Source organism: Caretta caretta, chromosome 5, assembly GCF_965140235.1.
Source record: "Caretta caretta isolate rCarCar2 chromosome 5, rCarCar1.hap1, whole genome shotgun sequence".
NCBI classification, from domain to species: Eukaryota; Metazoa; Chordata; order Testudines; family Cheloniidae; genus Caretta; species Caretta caretta.
In genome coordinates, this window is record NC_134210.1 from 105,305,633 (window position 1) to 105,328,422 (window position 22,790).

At 40.3% G+C, this 22,790-nt stretch overlaps 1 protein-coding gene across 15 annotated transcripts in view; it reads left to right on the forward strand.

The window, feature by feature from the left end:
- Positions 1-71: 71 nt before the first annotated feature.
- The window catches only part of KDM4C (lysine demethylase 4C), a 475,753-nt gene continuing 453,034 nt past the window's right edge, over positions 72-22,790 (forward strand). For 7 of the 15 annotated variants that reach the window (XM_075128776.1, XM_048850754.2, XM_075128770.1 and 4 more), the window contains exon 1: positions 74-228. The gene's annotated coding sequence lies outside the window, so the exon portion shown is untranslated. Of the gene's footprint in view, positions 229-22,790 lie in introns of all 15 variants that reach the window. The other 8 variants (XR_012668619.1, XR_012668620.1, XM_075128779.1 and 5 more) reach the window with 4 other exon arrangements.

Genomic DNA, 22,790 nt, shown 5'->3' on the forward strand with positions numbered 1-22,790 from the left:
GGATCACCTGACACGGCCCTCCATACTAGTGGGCGGGGTTCCCGTGTCACGTGATGTCCCCGGTTCGCCTCCGTTCTCACCGTGCCTACAGGAGGGTCTGCGCATGCGCAAAAAACAGCTGTCATCCGCGCACGGAAGAAGCCTGGAAAGCAAAGCGAAGCGGAGAGCGAGCGAGGGGGAGTGCGGCCGCTCCCCCGACCCTGCCGGGCCGTTAACTTCCCCGTCCAGGTACAGCCCGTGGGGCCGGGCCGGAGCGCACAGACCCCCGCTGGGGGCAGAGGCCGGGCCCGGGGGTGCGGCTGGGGGAGCCCGCAGGGGAGGCCCCTGAGGGGAGCAGGCAGGGGCTGGAGCCCGCTGCGGGAGCGCGGTGGCGCAGGGAGCGGCGGGGCTGCCTGGGGCGGGGAGGCCGGAGCACGCAGCACTTAGGTGGGGATGCCGCTGCCACCTGCTCGCGGGAGGGGCCGGGAGTACGTGTGGCCAGGGCTGTGTTTGTGGTGAAGCAGGGATGAGTGGGGACCAGGGCACGGCTTGTGCGTGTGGGGAGGGGCCGGGGGTGGCTTCCTGTGAGCAGCCCTGGCCCCGCGGGAGGGAGGGAGGGAGGGGGGGTGCGTGTGGGTCCCGGCTCTCTCTGCCATGTTCACTCTCTGCACCCCCAAACCGCCCCGCGGTACGGTGCTGCACTTGCTGAACAGGACGTGGGGGGATCCCACAGGAAACCAGCCCGCTTGCCCCAGCTGTCACTGTGGCTGCTGCCCTTGTGCGCGCTGCAGCTGGGCTGGGTGCATCTGCTAGTTCGGCGGATAAATGGAGGGAAGCGAGGGGCAAATGCAGTTCTTGCGGCGCATGTTGAGTCGTTTGGATTTTGTATTCACGAACATGCTATTGTATTTTAAAACCAGTGTTTTCATAACATAAACGTGAAAAACAAATCAGACTGCATGTGTGACTTGTCAGTGTGTCTCTCACTTCTTGTGTGATTGCACTTCCGAGTTGGATATGAGCGTGTGTGTAGACCTGGATAAGCTACGGTTGGGAAAAATCCCATTTAAAAACACATAGTGAAAGGAATACAGCAGGTGTATTACTTTGGCCCCAGTTCTACAATGAGCTCAGCATGGGTTGGCCCCCTCCTGAAGTTGGTGGTGCTACATGTGGACACAGATGTCTGTCCAAATAATATACCTACCTTTTATAGAGTGGTTTTCATTCGTAGATCTCAAAGTACTTTACAAAGGAAGTAAACGTTGTTATTCCCATTTTACAGATGGGGGAAAGTGAGACACAGAGAGCTGAAATGACTTGCCCAAGGTCACCCTGCAGGCCAGTGTCTGAGCCAGGAATAGAATCTGGCTCTCCTGAGTGCTAATTGGTTACTCTATCCACTGGGCCATACTGAATCCCTTACAGGATTGGAACCTTCAGGAAGTGTTTTGGATCCTCTATTATGGGATGTGTTGTGGATTCTATTGCTTTTCATTGTGAAATAGCAATATTGTTATAGAGAAAGATAATTTTAAAAATCAGGCTTGGTAAATGAAACTAGCAGGTGTCAGATAAAAATAATCAATTAGTTTAACAGTGCATAGTATTAGATTAGGAGGTGCTGTTTTGACTTGAATTGTGACACTTTTTTTAAAAAAAAAGTCATGTAATTTCACAGATTTTTCATGTATGCATTTGAATACAGTTTTCTGACTGTCCTATTCTCTCCATCATATTCTTTGGATTTTTTTTTTCAAATGGTGCATTTTTCTGTTCTTGCAGTTTCTGTAAACTATAGGTGCAGTAGTACAATATATACATTTCTTGTTGTTGATATTTCAGTGAAAGTTAACCAATACAAGACCACAGTGACACCTGTGTGATAGTACTAAGCTAAGTGGTTGACAGGAGATTGTAGTTCAGAGATAGGGTTCCTGTTATCATTGTCAAAAAAATATCATAAGCAAACTTTCAACAGAATGTAGCAAGGGATTTTCTGTGTAATAACTGCAAAAACTAGAAAGAAAATGATTACTATATTCTGAATTAATAATCATTTTAGGCCCCAGTCCTACAGCTTGCTCTGTGTGGGTACATGGATTCACCTATGCAGAGCAAATTGCAGGATTGGGACCTTAAATTCTACATTATCAATCTACTTGAAAGTCAGAAAATAAAGGTAAAATGTTCCTCTCCTCATTTGTTGAAGTAATCCTGTTAGGCTCATTTGGATTACTCACATGAGTGAAATGAGTGGGATTTGATCCTAAATCAGTAAAAGCATCATTGGTGTCAAGGTCTGGTTAAAATTAACATTTTTTATTTTGAACATTTCTGCTAGTTTGTAATGCATTTGAATGAAGATAACTCATCTTGTTTCTTTATATAAAGAAAAAATTCTTCCTGTTGATTGATTTTCAATGTTTATATCATTTCAGAGACTGAAGGATCCACCTTCGATGTTCTTAAATAAGTAGTTTTAAATGTGTAATTTCTGTCCCTACTTTTAAAAATTAGTTTCTTCCATTATTGCTGCTATCAGGTAGCTGACATAACTATAATTTGTAAGCTGATATATTTTATGCAAAGCAAAGGGTTTGGTAGTGATAGCTTAGTGGCTTGATTTAAAAAAAAAAAAAGAGAAACAAAATGGCACAGTGACCTTTTTCTTGGATGCATTTTTTACTAAGATATTGAGTATGATGACATACATATTTGTAAAATTGTTTCTCTGTCAATGTGTATACTTTGGTAACCAGTAAATGGTTTTACTGCAATAACACAACCCCCAAGTGTAGACAAAAATGTGATTTGCAAAGTTTATTTTCCTTTGCTTAAAATTGGGGTAAACTGAACCAGTGTGATTCATGGCTACCCTTGTCTCCACTTGAATTTGTGCTGGGATAGCTATGCCAGGTGCTGGCCACTGGTGACGGAACTGTGGCTAATCCCTGGTTATAAAACCTATGCTACATAACCAGGATCTGCTTTTTTGGGATGTCTCCCAGGAAATGATTTTAGCTTAATAATAAAGAATGGTAATGATTAAGCCATAATCGGGTCAGATTTAGCATACATTGCACTTAATGGGGAAACATTTAGCCAGTATGAAGAGATGCTAAAATATAAAATTCTAAGATTTGGCCTTCTAAACATAGATTGCAGTGTAAATATTAAAAGAAGAAAATGAGGTGTAGTGAGTTAGTTTTTTGTCTTGCGTCTCTGTTTAATACAGTATTTCGTCATTAAGGGTCTGACTTGTTTAAAATTTAGACCCTTAATGACAAAATACTGTATTAAACATAAATATACAATTACCACAGTTATACATTCAAATCAGTAAATTATGCAGGCAAATGCTAATTATTATTTTAGATTGTTTAAAATGTGTCCTCTTTCAACTGGGGCAGCTGCTTAATTGTACTGTTTCATGTTTGTTTAAGTTCATCTCAATGATGATAGCGAATAAGAATTGTTCTTGGGACAACCATAACACTTTTTCAAAAACAAAAATGTAAACAGTATAACAGTGAGGAACTTGTTATTGTGTTTTGGTATTTTTATGTTCATTTCATGTCTACAACAAAACAGTAAACAACTGACAGAAAATAACTCTTTAATATGCTGTTGCATTTTAAAAAAATGCCCCCCCTTCCCTTCCGTAGAATCAGAAATTAGCAAGCTTAAATACTGGATGTTCTAGAACAAGAACTTAATTAGTTATTCTTGCATATTTCAGACATGCAATAAAGGGATTTTATAAGCAGTTTCATACTGATGAGTCTAAAGTGCACTATAAAACTGTGCTGCTTTTTTGGAGCAGCAAATTGTTATGGAGCTCTGTAGGTTTCTTAGATGGTATTGCATTTAGAACATAAGAACGGCCATACTGGGTCAGACAAAAGGTCCATCCAGCCCAGTATCCTGTCTACCGACAGTGGCCAATGCCAGGTGCCCCAGAGGGAGTGAACCTAACAGGTAATGATCAAGTGATCTTTCTCCTGCCATCCATCTCCACCCTCTGACAAACAGAGGCTAGGGACACCATTCGTTACCCATCCTGGCTAATAGCCATTAGTGGACTTAACCTCCGTGCATTTATCCAGTTCTCTTTTAAACCCTGTTATAGTCTTAGCCTTCAGAATCTCCTCAGGCAAGGAGTTCTACAGGTTGACTGTGCGCTGAGTGAAGAAGAACTTCCTTTTATTTGTTTTAAACCTGCTGCCATTAATTTCATTTGGTGGCCCCTAGTTCTTATATTATGGGAACAAATAAATAACTTTTCCTTATTCGCTTTCTCCAAACCACTCATGATTTTATATACCTCTTAATCTCCTCTTTTCCAAGCTGAAAACTCCTAGTCTCTTTAATCTCTCCTATGGGACCCGTTCCAAACCCCTAATCATTTTAGTTGCCTTTCTCTGAACCTTTTCTAATGCCAGTATGTCTTTTTTTGAGATGAGGAGACCACATCTGTACGGAGTATTCAAGATGTGGGCGTACCGTGGATTTATATAAGGGCAATAAGATATTCTCCGTCTTATTCTCTATCCCTTTTTTAATGATTCCTAGCATCCTGTTTGCTTTTTTGACTGCCGCTGCACATTGCGTGGACGTCTTCAGAGAACTATCCATGATGACTCCAAGATCTTTTTCCTGATTAGTTGTAGCTAAATTAGCCCCCACCATATTGTATGTATAGTTGGGGTTATTTTTTCCAATGTGCATTACTTCACATTTATCCACATGAAATTTCATTTGCCATTTTGTTGCCCAATCACTTAGTTTTGTGAGATCTTTTTGAAGTTCTTCACAGTCTGCTTTGGTCTTAACTATCTTGAGCAGTTTAGTATCATCTGCAAACTTTGTCACCTTGCTGTTTACCCCTTTCTCCAGATCATTTATGAATAAGTAGAATAGGATTGGTCCTAGGACTGACTCCTGGGGAATATCACTAGTTACCGCTCTCCATTCTGAAAATGTACCATTTATTCCTACCCTTTGTTCCCTGTCTTTTAACCAGTTCTCAATCCATGAAAGGATCTTCCCTTTTATCCCATGACAACTTAATTTATATAAGAGCCTTTGGTGAGGGACCTTGTCAAGGCTTTCTGGAAATCTAAGTACACTATGTCCACTGGATCCCCCTTGTCCACGTGTTTTTTGACCCCCTCAAAGAACTCTAATAGATTAGTCAGACATGATCTCCCTTTACAGAAGCCATGTTGACTTTTGCGCAACAATTTTATGTTCTTGTATGTGTCTGACAATTTTATTCTTTACTATTGTTTCAACTAATTTGCCCGGTATTGACATTAGACTTACCAGTCTGTAATTGCCAGGATCACCTTTAGAGCCCTTTTTAAATATTGGTGTTACATTAGCTATCTTCCAGTCATTGGGTACAGTAGCTGATTTAAAGGACAGGTTACAAACCATAGTTAATAGTTTCACAATTTCACATTTGAGTTTTTTCCGAAGTCTTGGGTGAATGCCATCTGGTCCCGGTGTCTTGTTTCTGCTAAGTTTCTCAATTAATTCCAAAACCACCTGTAGTGACACTTCAGTCTGTGACAATTCCTCAGAATTGTCACCTACAAAAGACAGCTCAGGTTTGGGAATCTCCCTAACATCCTCAGTTGTGAAGCAAAGAATTCATTTAGTTTCTCTGTGATGACTTTATCGTCTTTGAGTGCTTCTTTTGTATCTCGATCGTCCAGGGGCCCCTCTGATTGTTTAGCAGGCTTCCTGCTTCTGTTGTACTTAAAAAACATTTTGTTATTATCTTTTGAGGTTTTGGCTAGCTGTTCTTCAAACTCTTTTTTCGCTTTTCTTATTACATTTTTACAATTAATTTGGCAGTGTTTATGCTCCTTTCTATTTACCTCACTGGGATTTGACTTTCACTTTTTAAAAGATGCCTTTTTATCTCTCACTGCTTCTTTTACATGGTTGTTAAGCCACGGTGGCTCTTTTTTAGTTCTTTTACTGTGTTTTTTAATTTGGGGTATACATTTAAGTTGAGCCTCTATTATGGTGTCTTTGAAAAGCATCCATGCAGCTTGCTGGGATTTCACTCTTATCACCGTACCTTTTAACTTCTTTTTTACTAACCTCCTCATTTTTGCATAGTTCCCCTTTCTGAAGTTAAATGCCACAGTGTTGGGCTGTTAAGGTGTTCTCCTCCCCACAGGAATGTTAAATGTTATTATATTATGGTCTCTATTGCCAACGGTCCTGTTATAGTTACCTCTTGGACCAGATCCTGCGCTCCATTCAGGACTAAATCAAGAGTTGTCTCTCCCCTTGTGGGTTCCTGTACCAGCTGCTCCAAGAAGCAGTCATATAAAGTATCGAGAAATTTTGTCTCTGTATTTCATCCTGACATGACATGTACCCAGTCAATGTGGGGATATTGAAATCCCCCACTATTATCGAGTTCTTTGTTTTGATAGCCTCTCTAATCTCCCTTAGCTTTTCATTGTCACTATCACTGTCCTGGTCAGGTGGTCAGTAATAGGTCCCTACTGTTATAGTCTTATTTGAGCATGGAATTATTATTCATAGAGATTCTATGGAACATGTGGATTCATTTAACATTTTTATTTCATTTGAGTCTACATTTTCTTTCACATATAGTGCACTCCCCCCCTCCCCTGCATGACCTGGTCTGTCCTTAGTTTTAGTTGTACTATCATAGATTTATATATTAATCTAGGCCTTATTTCATTGGTTTAAAGATGTGTAATTATAAATGCTAAATAAAATCCTGATGCTGCATACTTAAATGTTTAACTTTATACATGAGTAGCTCCAATGACTTCAGAGGAACTTCTCATGTACTTAAAGATAAAAGCATGGATAAAAAAGAAAAGGAGTACTAGTGGCACCTTAGAGACTAACCAATTTATTTGAGCATAAGCTTTCGTGAGCTACAGCTCACTTCATCGGATGCATTCAGTGGAAAATACAGTGAGGAGATTTATATACACACAGAACGTGAGAAAATGGGTGTTTATCATACACATTGTAAGGAGACTGATCACTCCCCCGCACCCCCCCCTCCGCTCTCCTGCTGGTAATAGCTCATTTTACGTGATCACTCTCCTTACAATGTGTATGACAACACCCATTTTTTCATGTTCTGTGTGTATATAAATCTCCTCACTGTATTTTCCACTGAATGCATCCGATGAAGTGAGCTGTAGCTCATGAAAGCTTATGCTCAAATAAATTGGTTAGTCTCTAAGGTGCCACTAGTACTCCTTTTCTTTTTGCGAATACAGACTAACACAGTTGCTACTCTGAAACCGAGCATGGATAAGTTTTTGCAGGAGTTGAGCCTAACTTTTGGGTAAAAATAAAGAAACATTCTCAGGTTAAAATAATATTAAAAGCAAATTTTCCTGTCAGTAATTTAAGATGTTAAAATATGAGAGAGTTTGAATTTTGAATGTATTTGTTCAGGTTAAAACAACTGCATAATGCAAAAAATAGAAAGTGAAAGTAAATTTACTTCTATCTATAGTTCCCATCAGTTTCACTTTCTGGTTCTCAAACATTAGCAGAATGCTACAATTGCAAATCCAAAAACAACTTTTTTTAAAAAAAGAAAAGAGAATGAAATGTAAAAATACAATTAGGAAGGCCAAAAAAGAATTTGAAGAACAGCTAGCCAAAGACTCAAAAAGTAATAGCTTTTTTTTTTAAAAGTACATCAGAAACAGGAAGAAACTGCCAAACAACCAGTGGGGCCACTGGACGATTGAGATGCTAAAGGAGCACTCACGGACAATAAGGCTGTTGCGGCAAAACTAAATGAATTCTTTGCGTCGGTCTGCACGGTTAAGGATGTGAGGGAGATTCCCAAACTGTTTATTTTTTTTAGGTGACAAATCTGAGGAACTGTCCCAGATTGAGGTGTCATTAGAGGAAGTTTTGGAACAAATTGATAAACTAAACAGTGATAAGTCACCAGGACCAGATGGTATTCACCCAAGAGTTCTGAAGGAACTCAAATGTGAAATTGCAGAGCTACTAACTGTTGTCTGTAACCTATCATTTAAATCAGCTTCTGTACCAAATGACTGGAGGATAGCTAATGTGATGCCAATTTTTAAAAAAGGCTCCAGATAGGATTGCCAATTTTGGTTGGACATATTCCTGGAGACTTAATCACATGACATAATGTTTAATTAATGATAGAGGTCTATAAAATCATGACTGGTGTGGAAAAAGTTAATAAGGAAGTGTTATTTACTCCTTCTCATTACACAAGAACTAGGGGTCACCAAATGAAATTAATGGGCAGCAGATTTAAAACAAACAAAAGGAAGTATTTTTTCATACAATGGACAGTCAACCTGTGGAACTCCTTGCCAGAGGATATTGTGAAGGCCAAGACTATAACAGCGTTCAAAAAAGAACTAGGTAAGTTCATGGAGGATAGATCCATCAATGTCTGTTAGCCAGTATGGACACGGATGGTGTCCCTAGCCTCTGTTTGCAGAAGCTGGGAATGGGCAACAGGGGGATGGATCACTTGATGATTGCCTGTTCTGTTCATTCCCTCTGGGGCACCTGGCATTGGCCACTGTTCGAAGACAGGATACTGAGCTAGATGGATCTTTGGTCTGACCCAGTATGGCCGCTCTTAAGTAAAAAGAAAATAAAAATTTCTGCCAGTAAAAAGTGAAATCCCATCCCCATCGGGCAAAACAGCCATCAACGTCAGTGTGGCAAGGATTTCACCCAAACTTTTTTTTGGAAATTTCGTTTTCTATCAAAACTTAAAAATTGAGTCTATGACTTGATAGTGTCCCTTTTAAAAGAACCTAGATAATTATTGTAAAAGCACCTGCGGAGAAGGAAAGTAAAGAGACTGACATTGTGGGAGCGGTGAGGTTCAGTTAATTTTCACCATTTATTTCCTTCGTGTAGAAGTGACCTTACAGTGTACTCAAAATTACAAATGTATTCAGTATTTTGCAACCAGATAAATTATTTATACCTGTGTAGTGGTTAAGAAAAGGTTTTTAAAATAAAATGCCGAACACAAATTAGAAATTGGGTGGAAATACAGGGAATAAAGCAACAGAAATGAAAGTAAGTTTAAGGACCAGTTGGATATTTTGTAAAGGGGGGAGGATGGAGTGGCAAAACTAGGAGGTTTATGACATCCCAAGAGATTTTGTTTTTAACAATTCTTTTATTCTGTGTTCTGCAATTACAACTCTGCTAAACCCTATTATTAAGGTTGCTTAATATTTTCTCTGTAACTCCATATTTCTAGTTTCTTGTAACTTAGACAAACGTTAACCTTTTGGGCTGAAACTGTCCAGCTTGGTCTCAGTCTCAAGCTGATTTTTTTTTAAATGTTTAATCAAAAGCAGTGTTCTCACTTTTGAGAGTAGGTCAGTGAAAAGGAGATAACAACATATATATTGTTTTAAATCTTTTTTTTTTTTATGACAGGTCTAGAGTCCCAGGGATTTTGCGTATGGATTTGAAATTTTGGCAGGGCGATAGTTCCAAGCTCAGATGTTCCTTTTGTTGTCCCCATGAAAATCCCTCTAAGTTTGACTGAGTTGTGAGCCAGGGGAACTAGTTAAAAGCATGCATGCTCCTGGGCCAGACTGAGCCTCGCGTATCACTTCTAAATAGCTATATGGAGCTATAGCTTCAAACCCAACACGGGCAAAATGAATGTAGCTGGTTCTTTTCCCCCATCAAGATGCCTAGTGGCTTGGGGGAAGGAACACTGGGCTCGGAATAGGAGGCCTTTTTTTGGGTCTTGTCTCTTCCATTTATTAGAATAATAATTATTTGTGTTTCTCAACTCTTATTATTGCACAAGACTTTATATCTCTTCACTAGGAGGGAGGCATATATCATTCCTCCCATTTTACAGGAGGAATAAACGAGGACTAAAGAGGTTGCACATGTCCCTTCTAGCAGAAGTTGGAATAGAACCCAGATCTCTGATATGGTGGACCCAAGTCTCCTTTTCTAAAGTACACTACCTTTCAGCAAGAATATGCCAAATCTGTGTGCTTGGCTGTGCTGTAAAATGGGGCCCTTCTTGCATACAAAATGCTTTGAGACCCACTGAGAATTTGCAGTATGTAAACGCAAAGTATAATTATCCCAGGATTCCTAATTCTCAATCCCCTGCTTTAATCACTCCTTTCCCAGAGACAGGAATTCTGCTATCCAACCTTCTAACTGTTGTTTAGCAAAGACCTGCATATGATAGAATTATTTTCTCCATTTTTCTTTCAAAAAGTCCATTTAAAAGCTATGGTAAAAGCATATTAGGGTGTAATATTTAGGAAATATCAGAATTAAGCAATACCACGCAACCTAATTCTGCTCCTTTGTGCATATGTATTATGACATAGTCTTTAACTTTAACTCTGATCGTGTATAATTGTTTTCCCACTGCTTCGTTCAGTGCACGGGATGCACAGTGCGTGAGGCAGGGACTGAAGGAAGAGAAAGAAGAGTTTTGTGATCAAGATTCTGGCCTGGGATCTGTGATAGCTGGGTTTTATCCCCGGCTCTGCTGTACACTTCCTACATGATAAATGAAAACTTTTGGACATGATCACTAATTATGTGATTCTCTTTTTTTGGGTGCCCTATTTGAGACTCCAAGGATTGATTTTTTTTTTTTTTGTCTGAAGTTCTCAACACTCTCAATTCCAGTTGAAATTAGTGGGACCTGTGAGATGATCACCTCTGAAAAAATCAAAAATTAAGTTCAGCATTCAGTTACTGAGTGTGATGTTCCTCAAGGTGCAGCCTGGACTGCTGTGTCCCTTTAGCTCTCCAGCCTAGGATCCCTTTTACACTGCTTTGCTAGTGATCAGCAAACCCCTCCAGGCTCTGCTCACTCACAGCCATCAGCATGTAAAGTCACTCCCAGCTGAATATATGAATGCTACGCCCAGCCATCCATGAATAGATACAGGGCGATATCCGCCCATCCCTCAGTCCCAACCTTGCCTCCCCAGAAATGTGCATCTGGTATCGTTCAGTAGCCCCCGGACCATACAAGATCATGAATTAGTCTGTCATTCCAACAAATGGAATGAATATGCACCAGCCCTGTTGATCTGAATATAGATTTTCCAAACACTTGAATCAAACACACTGATTTAGATAAAACAGTAAAAAGTTTATTCACGAGAGAGAGAGATTTTAAGTGATTTACAAGTGGTAAGGAATAAAAGTCAGTGGTGGTTACAAAAGAAATAAAAAGGTAAACATGCAAGCTAATTCCTAAACTTTACTAAGAAGTTTAAAAACAAAAAGGTTTCTCTACAAAAGCTTGCAACAGTTTGTACTGGTGGGAAAAACCTCCATGCCAGGACCACTCTCCCAATTCAGTGGTGTCTTTCAAGCAATCCTGCTGCCATGTAGAGAAGAGGGAAGAGAGGTGATGAGGTGGTCACTGCCTCTCCTTTTTATACTCTGACCCTTTGTACTGGAAAAGTCTTTGATGGGTCATGGGATCAGGCAGTTCTGTGGTGTACGTGAACTGCCAACTGTCCTTGAAATGAATTGTAAATTTCTTGTTTACAGCTCCTCTGCTGGTAAATCTCCGATTAAGCAGGTAATGGCCGTTTAGCACTTAACTGGCGTGCCTTTGTCTTTGAGAAAATGGTCTAAGGGCGTTACCCAGAATTACAATATATTTCAATAACAAACTTATAACAGGATCTCACAATTTTACGTGCAGTGATGTTACACACATTTCATCAGGATAATAATATTCAGCAGATTTCAGTTTTCAAACAATACCTCACAAGGCATACTTTGTACACAATATAACATAACCATATAAAAGTGGGGTATGTGGGTGTACAAGGTGTCACAGTGAGGTACCCAAAATAGGTGGTCACTTACAAGTTTTGGCTTTAATCTTCCTGTGCCTCGGCTCCTCACCTGTAAAATGTGGTATTAATTCTCTAAAGAAGTATTTTGAAGATAAGAGTGCCTCAGGGACATTGATAAATTTATGTACAATGTGGTGGTGAGTGTTATAGAAAAGCTCATGAAGACATTCTTGAAAAAATCCTTATTCAGTGAAAGGTTTAGATGGTGTGCAGTAAATAAGATGAGTCCCCTTTTGAATGGAGAGGATAAAAATAAATATTGAACAGCTGCCTCATTCACTGAGCATTACCCATCCTGTGTGGTAAGTGAAGTAAGTGTCCACGCAGGGGAAAATACATCATGTGATCATATAAGGAAAGACTATATCATAATGCATACTTACAAAAAGGCAGAATTAAGGTTGTGTGTGCTACCTGGATTCTGGCCTTTCCTAACTTTTGAATGGTTCACTCTGCAACCCTAAGAATACTTTTTAATATAGTTTTTTTTGTGTGGAATTAATATTTTGTTTTTCCCTTTTGGTAGGGCTTGAAAAATCCATTCACAATTGGCTAGTAGGCAATTTTTTCCTTAATGATGTGTGGGGAGTAGGGTGCTTGCCAGCGCTTAAAAAATGTACAAGGTACCTACTAGCTACAGGGAGTTACAAAAGACAAAGTATACGTGTGTATGGAGTGTCTTTCCATCGGCGATGCTCAGGGCAGTGCCCTGGTGAAAAGGCCAGTCTCTGGGAGAACCATCATGTAAGTGACTTAGCAGAAATAAGACAACAGTAATCAGCAAGAGCGAAACTTTTTCAGCATAAATTAAAGACAAACAACAAGAATTCTCCAATCTGGGGTTCACTGATCCCTGGATCTAGACCTCTGCCTTTTTATAGGTACTTTTTCCCCCGTGGCTGACAAGCAGCCATTTTTATAGCTCCTTATCAAATCATGTGTATACGGGGAGAAGAAAGGAAAGCCAGAGGTGATGACCTTTTGCTTACTGAGAACTAGGTGTTGCCTCTGCATCCTGTCACAACCAATGTCTGGCTACATGGTTCTGATAAATTTCTCATTCCCTCCCCCCCCCAACCCCCCAACTTTACCTGGTAGAAGGGAGAAGGTGTTTTCTGCATCTTCTCCCTCCTCCTGGGGACTACAAAGGGGATTAGTAAGGAAGATTACTGCTAGTCTACCCCAGAGCCAGCCATCAGAGGCGTAGACTTTCTAATATGCTGGGGGAGGGGGGGCTCCACCCTTGCCCCCACTCCACCCCTTACCCCAAGGTCTTAAGAATCTAGTAAAAAATAAAAGGAATACTGAAGAATGTTTCTTATGAAAGTAGGGAATTGCTAGCATTAACTTGGGGCGCAGGTGCTGTGTGTGCTTTCCGAACTCTGCTTTGCTAACACACCCAAGTCCCGCTTTTCATTGAGTTCTCCAGCAGATTGTCAATCATGGCAGTTCTGCAATGGCTCCGAGACACAATCAAATTGGACTAAATAAGACAGTGGTGGCCAACCTGAGCCTGAGAAGGAGCCAGAATTTACCAGTGTACATTGCCAAAGAGCCACAGTAATACTTCAGCAGCGCCCCCATCAGCTCCCCCCACCCCTCCGCTCCCAGCGCCTCCCACCCACCGGCAGCCCCACAAATCAACACCTCCTCCTCCCTCCATGCACCTGCTGATCAGCTGTTTTGTGGCTTGCAGGAGGCTCGGGGAGGAGTGAGGGCACGACAGGCTCAGGAAAGGGGCGGAATGGGGCCAGGGCCTGTGGCAGAGCCAGGGGTTGAGCAGTGAGCGCCCCCCCAGCACATTGGAAACTTGGTGCCTGTAGTGCCAGCCCCGGAGTCTGTGCCTATGCAAGAAGCCGCATATTAACTTCTGAAGAGTGGCCACCCCAATATAAGACATAGCCCAGATCTGCAGAAGTTTATGATTAATGCATTAAACCAGTGCAGAACTCAGCCTCTTCTTTTGGTATGTCATTCAGCAGCTCCATATGTTCAGTGCAAGTGGCATACTATGATGTTTGTAATGACTTTCCTTCTGTAAAGTCCATCCAGTTCTCATAATAAAGGGCAGTCTCTGCTGGTTTTGCCATTTTCCTTTTCTCTTTTTTCTGGCAGTTTTCTCCCATATTGGACAGGAGAAAAAAAAATTGATGTTGTATAAATGGTTCCACAGGAACAGTTGTTTTGATCATCAAAAAATAGAGGAAAATCACCTTGTGTGCAATCTATTATTGCAATAGGTTCTCCAGGCTGAAGTTTTTCCTATTTCAGCTTCTTTCCCAAAGATCAACTCTTCTGAACTATTGCTAACCTGAATTGGGCACAACAGATAGATAGATAAATAAAATAAAAATGCTCTTGCTTCAGTATTATAGTGTACTCCTCTGACTATGGTTATACGTAATGGAAACAGTAAGGTTTTTTTGGAGCACAAAAAACAGGTTTTCCATATCAAACATAACATTTGGTAAAATTTTCATCCATAGTGTGGATAAAAATGTTTGCTGTAATAAACACTTTCTAACATTTTGGGTGCTCTGATTTTGTACAGAGAAAACAATCAAGCATTTCTTGCTGTTGAGCTTTGGTATCTGGTAACAGGGTCTGCTTTGCAGCAATGAGTTGTAGAGAAATGTCAGAGGAAAATAGGATGGATAAAATATGATTTTCATTTAAATAAGAAATTTAAATAATTTTTCTTTAAATCAAATTTTTATCCACCCTATTTGCTCTAGCCTTCTCTGCAATGAATTGCTACAGAATTTACATACCTCTGTCTCGAGAGTTAAAATCACTCTAACTTAAATACTAATGTCAGGAAAAAGAGGAAAAAAAATCACTGGGTTGAAATGGATCAATATTATGGAATGTCATACTTCACTCTCTCCCAACTTCCCAGATAATATAGTCTTTCTAAAACAAAACTTCTACCCTGGGATGAAATGCAGCATGAGAATTTTTCTGTTAAGTATAGGAAAAAGTATAAAAGGAGTGTCAAAGTTATGGTATTTTGAAAATGTACCTGAAATTCAGTTTTTAAAATTAAAAAAAAATTTTTTTTGGCTCATTCTATCTCCAAAACAGCATGGCTTACGAACTCCAATTTAATTTTGTTTTGTTGGCCTTTCTGAGAGGTGTTATTTAGTAACTGGGGAAAGTGGAGAGTTAATAGAAAGATTTCAATGAGTCAGGCAGGGACACAGGAGACTGGCAAGGCATGAACGTGGGGGCATGGGGAGGATAGAGAGAGACTCGTTCTTGTTAGACATTGGAAGTGTTTAAAGTTTAAATATAAAGCTTTAAGAAATTGGGTTCTGATTCTTATTTACCTTAACACGCTTAATTTTTTCCCACTTAAAAGGACCTTTTACACTGCCAAGCAGTGTGAGTGGTTCTCAGTGTGAGAATCAGGCCTTTAAAAATTTTCTATGTGGATAGTTGTGTAACTGCTTCGCAAATATCCCATCCAGGAACAGCTCTTTCCTTTCCACCCAACCTGTAATTTTGCTATAGTCTGCAGCAGGGAGCACTGCTTAGATGGGCCTCACAAAATCTGTCAGACCAGCGCTCGCTCCCTGTGGATCTTGTGTGCCAATCGAGTTTAAAAAGTTGGTGCTCATTTAAAAAACTTGAAGCAGTAATAAAGCAAATAACTTTATTTAAAAAGAATCACATTTGGAAGTGTGTATTAGTGGAATCCGGCTAACAGCCAAAACCATTGTTACATTTCCTCTAGGTTTCAGAGTAGCAACCGTGTTAGTCTGTATTCGCAAAAAGAAAAGGAGTACTTGTGGCACCTTAGAGACTAACAAATTTATTTGAGCATAAGCTTTCGTGAGCTACAGCTCATTTCACTTCATCAGGTGCATCAACTAACCATTGATAACAGGTCCCTAAGGAAAGTACTGCAGATGCTCAACCCAGTTGGGCACTCCTTCTAAGAGTGGGAAGATGGTATGATTCCATTCCAGAAAACATAAAGGCACAAGGTCTTTTACCTCAGGGGGTGTGTTCAAAGAGACCAGAGAAGGGTTAGAGTTTACCTAGCCCTGTAACCATGACAGGGTCCACGGGGTCTTCTGCAGTACCAACCACAGGGGCCTTGGGCGGAGATAATGCCATTCTTTTTTCCCACCTCCCACAGACTCCCATGGATTTCCTTATGCCTAATCTATTTGAGTTTAGTGGTAGATTTGCATTATAGCATCTGTTTGTGGAAAATCTTTTCTCTTGGTTACTGTTTAGCTGTAAAGAAAGTATATTAGGACCTCAGAAAATTCTAAAACCCAACATATTGGAATTTATCATGCCTTTTGGGAGAAATATATTACAAAGTTGTGCTCTTTTTAATGAGTAGTAATGGAGTAAAGGCACTTTGTGGAGAGGAAAGTCATGTCATTAAGGAGGAACACAGTTATTTTTTTATATTAATTTTGCAGGAAAGCTTTCAGTTTTATTTTTACCCTGTTACTTTATTACATCAGTCAGCTGATGTACTAGATTTTTTTGAAGGTATGGGAAACTCACAATATCTCCAGATTGTCCAATGAATAAATAAGGCCTAATTTGGAAATACTGTGGGGAAAAAAAAAGTTCACATGATTGTTGGCCTTGTCAAAAAAGATCAAGTGCCAAAAGTATGAAGTGTATCAGAGATGTACAGTCTGGTCACAACAAGGAAGCAACATTTCTGAAAAATGTGCTGTTGATGGTAATATACTTTTGAACACCAGGTTCTTTCATATAGTGTTAGCTTCACAGCAAGTTTCTTATGGCCAGCTCCGCACATGGCCATGTGACATCCATATGCTAAATACAGCTATTTCTTACGTAAAAATTTGAGCAGTAGGGAAGTATTTTATTTGTCTTTTGATGCGGTTTAGCAGCTGGAAACAGGGAAAAGAAGATAGAACCTTGTGACCTGTCAGTTTCCCATGTACCACTTAGAGTTAGAAGACTAATGTGACTGAAAGATACTGTTGTACTCGACCAGCTTGATATATTGGGTCTATCATTTAGTGGTATTTCGTTTGTAAGAAGAAAACATACAAGAGGATTGCCAGAAAGGCTGTCGTGTTGATGTCTAATAAATATAATATAATCATATTTTTAAGAGGGCTGTCAAACAATTAAAAATAATTGCAATTAATCATTAGATTAAAAAAATTAATAGCAATTAATTGCAGTTTTAATTGCACTGTTAAACAATAATAGAATACCAATTTAAATTTTCAAAGGTATTTATTTCAATTGCAACAAAGACACAAAGCGTAGAGTGCTCACTTTATATTATTATTTTTGATTACAAATGTTTGCACTGTAAAAAAGGACAATTTACCAGCCCAAGCATGAAGGGGTATACAAATGTTTAGCATATCTGGCTTGTAAATACCTTGCAACCTGGCTACAACAGTGCCATGTGAATGCTGTTCTCACTTTCAGGTGACGTAAATAAGAAGAGGGCAGCATTATCTCCCATAAATGTAAACAAACTTGTTTGTCTTAGCAATTGGCTGAATAAGAAGTAGGACTGAATGGACTTGTAGGCTCTACAGTTTTACATTGTTTTTGAGTGCAATTATGTTAAAAAAAATTCTACATTTGTAAGTTGCACTTTCATGATAAAAAAAACTTTGCACTACAGCAGGAGCTCTCAGCCTTTTTCTTGCTGAGGCCCGCCTCAACATACTATAAAAATGCCAGGGCCTAGTGTGTGTGGGGGGACCTCTGGGCATAGGCATAGTTTTACTTCTATCCGTGGAGGGTTGGTGGGGCTCGAGCCAGCTCCGCACAGCAGGGTCCAGGGAGGGAGCACCCCCTCAACTCACTCAGGAGGCCACCCAGCCTGTGTGGGTTGTAGGGGGACACAACCAAAAAATATAATTCAAAGGGGGGACTCAGTTAAGAAGTTTGGAAACCGCTCTGGGTGCAGGGAGAGGGGTAGCTAGGGGCTGTGTGCTGGTACAGGGGTAGCTCAGGGTGCAGGCAGGGGGTAGATAGGGGCTGTGTGCAGGCAGGGGGGTAGCTCAGGATGCAGGGAGGGGATAGCTAAGGGCTGTGTGAAGTTAGGGGGAGTAGCCCAGGGTGCAGGGGGGTAACTAGGGGCAGTGTGCAGGCAGGGAAGTAGCTCAGGGTGCAGGCAGTGGGTGGGTAGGTAGGGACTGTGTACAGGTTGGGGGGAGGCTCCAGGTGCGGCGTTCAGCTTTGGGTCGGGGTGGGACGCTGGGGCTCCTGACTTCAGCCCCCCTTTGCTCCTGGCTTGGTGGGGTGGGAGGAGGTTTACTGGCTTCAGCCCCATGCCGCTCCCGGCTTCGGGGAGGGGGTGCCAGCTGGCTTCAGCCCTGCGCTGCTCCTGGCTTGGGGGCAGCAGGTGGGGTGGGGGCGCTGCCTTCAGCCCCGCGCCGCTCCTGGCTTCAGCGCTGAGGCTCGGGGCACCGGGTTTCAGCCCTCGGGCTCCATGGCCCCCCTGAACCACTGCACTACAGTATTTGTAAGAGGTAGATTGAAAAATACTATTTCTTTGTTTATCTTTTTTACAGAGCAAATATATATACTTAAATATAATAATGTGAAGTGAACACTGTACACTTTGTATTCTGGGTTGTAATTGAAATCAATACATTTGAAAATGTAGAAAAACATCAAAATATTTATAATTTAATTTGGTAAATTCTATTATTGTTTTTAATAGTGTGATTAAAACTGCAATTAATCACAATTAAGTTTTTTAATCAAGTTAATTTGTTTTGAGTTAAATACTTGAGTTAACTGTGATTGATTGACAGCCCTAATTTTTAAATAACATATTGTTGGTTTTTTTTTTTTTTTTTTTTTTTACTGTTTGTATATTGTATCCCAGAATACAATTTAGACCTAGTTCAGCATGCTATTTGTGCTACCAGCATTCTGAGACTGGTAGCTCTGGCAATGAACCTTCTCTGAAATTTCAGGGGTGGGTTTGGTTGTTCTGAGCTAAAGTTTTCAGCAGTATTTATGAGGTTGTAGCAGGGCACTCGCAGTAAAGTTAATGAGTTCCACATGTAAGTCTGCATGGGAAAAAAAAATCCCTCTTAAAGTTAGGGGTAGGAAGAAAAAATAAAAATGCTTACTTTTGATTTTTTTTTCTTGCCCATTTCCAAAATCAACTGTTTTAAAATGTCTTTTCACACCATTTGTAAAAGGTGTAGAGGAATAATGTTTATGGGTTTAATTCTGCTCATGTTGAAATCAATTAACTTTCATGGGTCATTTGTAAATTGTTTTTTAAAAATATTATTTTTCCAATCAAGATAAGGAAATCAAACCTGAAAATAAGTTTGCTGCCTATTCACATTTTTACAAACAAAAATTGAGAAATGCTCAAATAGTCTAAAATGCATTTTCTAAAGGAATTTTGGATCTGTATTTCTATTTAGCCATGTAGGTCAACCACTAAAACCCCATACATTCAGATTTTATATTAAAATTCCTGATTGAATCTTTGTATATCAGAGTAAGAGTAAAATAATTTTAGACCTTAACATTTTTAGGAATGTGCAAACTTTTTAACTGACAGCTATTACATTTCTGATGGGTGTCAACCAAACCATGATATTTATTTTAGAAGGAGTTTACATTTTTTAAAAGAAAATATTTGAAGATTTAACAAGATCAAATATGTACGTGTGGCAGCCAAATACAATAAATAGTGACTTTAGAATTCCTAATCAGTTCATAAGTTCTGGTTTTGCTGTTTCAAAGTCGGGTGCACAGACTTCATGCACTTAATTTTCATGCGAGCATTTAGTTCCATAATTAAAAATTTTCAAAAAAATGTTGAAGTTGTTTCCATTTTGCAGAGTTTAAGATGGACCCGTTTTCCAATTTTTGGCAGAATTGTTCATGTTAATCAACATTTTAAATCAAAATCATTTGGACCAACTCTGTTCACAAATCTGTATTATATATGCCTCCCTCTGTGCATGGAAGAACTTCCTGTTTCTGTCTGCCAGTTCCAGTCCCACTTCTCTCCTTCCTATCCCTTCCCACCCCAAATTAATACTTTCTTGGGCTATGTCTACTCCACAGCGGCACAGCTGCACCAATGCTTCTGGTGAAGATGCTCTAAGCCGACAGGAGAGAGCTCTTCTGTCAACTTAATTCCTGCCTCCACGAGAGTTGGTAGCCATATCAATGAGAGAATCTCTCCCCCCACATAGCGCTGTCCACACTGGTGCTTAGATTGGTATAATTTAGGTTGCTCAGGATTGTGGATTATTCACACCCCTGAGTAAAGTAAGTTATACCAAAATCATTTGTGGTGTAGACGTAGCCTTCGTAAACTCCCAGCCATAATTGCTGTTCTGTTGTCATATGTGCCCTGCAAACATCACTAATAAGGAGAAGATGGAAAGAAGATGGGGAAACTGCTACTAAATAACCTGAGAGATATATGAATTGAAGTGATGGTTTGCTAAGAGCCATTGTCTCTGTCTCTCATGCCTTCCTTCCTTTTCTCATCCGCTCTGGAATTTACTGCTTTGTAGTGTGGCTAATTTAGATTGTAAAATATTTAGCACATAAACCATTTTGTGTGTCCTTGGGTGTTAAGTGCTGTAGATGTAATGATGAAATCATCTGGATCTCCTTAACAAAACTGTGGTGTCATTATGGTATTGCTATGAAATCTGCAGCTTAATCTTTGCCTCGTGGTACACTAGCTGGTGGCTGTGTGTATGGAGCATGACAGCAGTGGTGGGCCAGGCTCTCTCTATTTTTGCATGTCTTGCACAGTGCTCTCTCAAATCCAGAAGCCAAGTCCAGCCTCATGTACCCATGAAAGGAAAATTGCAACTGACAGCATTTTGGGAAGAGTGCTGACTTCCAGACTTGCATAGGGTAGGCAGCAAACTTCTATGGATGTGCTGGTGGAAGCTGGGATGAGAGTAGCAATCAGTTCATTGTACCTAAGGAGAGAGAAGAAAAGTGATAGACCCTAGAGAAGAAATGGGGGAGCTTGGAAGAAAGTGGGGGAGAGGGAATATTGTGAGGGGTAATCTTTTTCTGGAGTTCAAGATTATAGGTTTTGTGCAACTTAAATTCCAGAATAAACTTTTCAGTGGTATCACTGTTGTTCATTCAACTTAATAGGGCACATGACAGATGTTAGGTGACATTGGTGTCTGGTGCATTATCAATTTCCAAATTTGAGTTTTACTAAGTTAACTTTTGAAGTCCTATTACCCTGTTTTGGTTTCCAAAATGCAAAACAAGTTACCATGGGGGGAAGGGGAAAGCTTTGATTAGCAAAACAAAACGGTTGCACCAGTAGATGCTATTTAATAGCTTGATAGCTTTGAGTGTGTGGCAAAGGAGTGTGCATAACAAAAGGTGATCCTCCTGGCTCCCTTTGTTAGAGAGAAATCACAGCTGGCTCACAGTAATTTGGACAAGTGAGATTCAGGTAACTATGGCTGAATGTAGAGGCCCTTTCTTTTTGTTATGATATAAAAAAAGAAATGTAACTGTAGATTCTTCTCTTGCTCTGCTTTTCATGACTGATGAATGCATGTGTGTGATTAAGTGCACAATATGGTACACTTCTGTTCTAAGATATAAGTAATTATCCTCATTTAACAGGCCAGACCCTGATTTTTGTCAAGAAATTCAGTTATTACTGTGTTTCCCTTCCCTCTTTTTTCTTTGGCAGTTTCCCTTTAGTTTGGTATAGGCAGATTTCATCACCTGTTTAATTTGGTAATTAATATATGTATCAACATGAAGCAAATCACTTAAACTCAAAAAGAAAAGGAGTACTTGTGGCACCTTTGAGACTAACCAATTTATTTGAGCATAAGCTTTTGTGAGCTACAGCTCACTTCATCAGATGCATTCAGTGGAAAATACAGTGGGGAGATTAAAATACACAGAGAACATGAAACAATGGGTGTTAACCATACACATTGTAAAGTGAGCTATTATCAGCAGGAGATTGGAGGGGGCGGGGAACTTTTTGTAGTGATAATCAAGGTGGGCCATTTCCAGCACTTTACAAGAACAGTAGGAGGGGAAATAAACAAGGGGAAATAGTTTTACTTTGTGTAATGACCCATCCACTCCCAGTCTTTATTCAAGCCTAAATTAATTGTATTCAGTTTGCAAATTAATTCCAATTCAGCAGTCTCTCCTTGGAGTCTGTTTCTGAAGATTTTTTTTTGTTGAAGAATTGCCACTTTTAGGTCTGTAATCGAGTGACCAAAGAGACTGAAGTGTACTCCGACTGGTTTTTGAATGTTACAATTCCTGACGTCTGATTTGTGTCCATTACTTCTTTTACGTAGAGACTGTCTGGTTTGGCCAATGAACATGGCAGAGGGGCATTGCTGGCACATGATGGCATATATCACATTGGTAGATGTGCAGGTGAACGAGCCTCTGATAGTGTGGCTGATGTGGTTCGGCCCTATGATGGTGTCCCCTGAATAGATATGTGGACACAGTTGGCAACGGGCTTTGTTGCAAGGATAGGTTCCTGGGTTAGTGGTTCTGTTGTGTGGTGTGTGGTTGCTGGTGAGTATTTGCTTCAGGTTGGGGCCTGTCTGTAAGCAAGGTCTGGCCTGTCTCCCAAGATCTGTGAGAGTGATGGGTCGTCCTTCAGGATAGGCTGTAGATCCTTGATGATGCGTTGGAGAGGTTTTAGTTGGGGGCTGAAGGTGATGGCTAGTGGTGTTGTTTTCTTTGTTGGGCCTGTCCTGTAGTAGGTAACTTCTGGGTACTCTTCTGGCTCTGTCAATGTGTTTCTTCACTTCAGCAGGTGGGTATTGTAGTTGTAAGAATGCTTGATAGAGATCTTGTAGGTGTTTGTCTCTGTCTGAGGGGTTGGAGCAAAAGCGGTTGTATCGTAGAGCTTGGTTGTAGACAATAGATCGT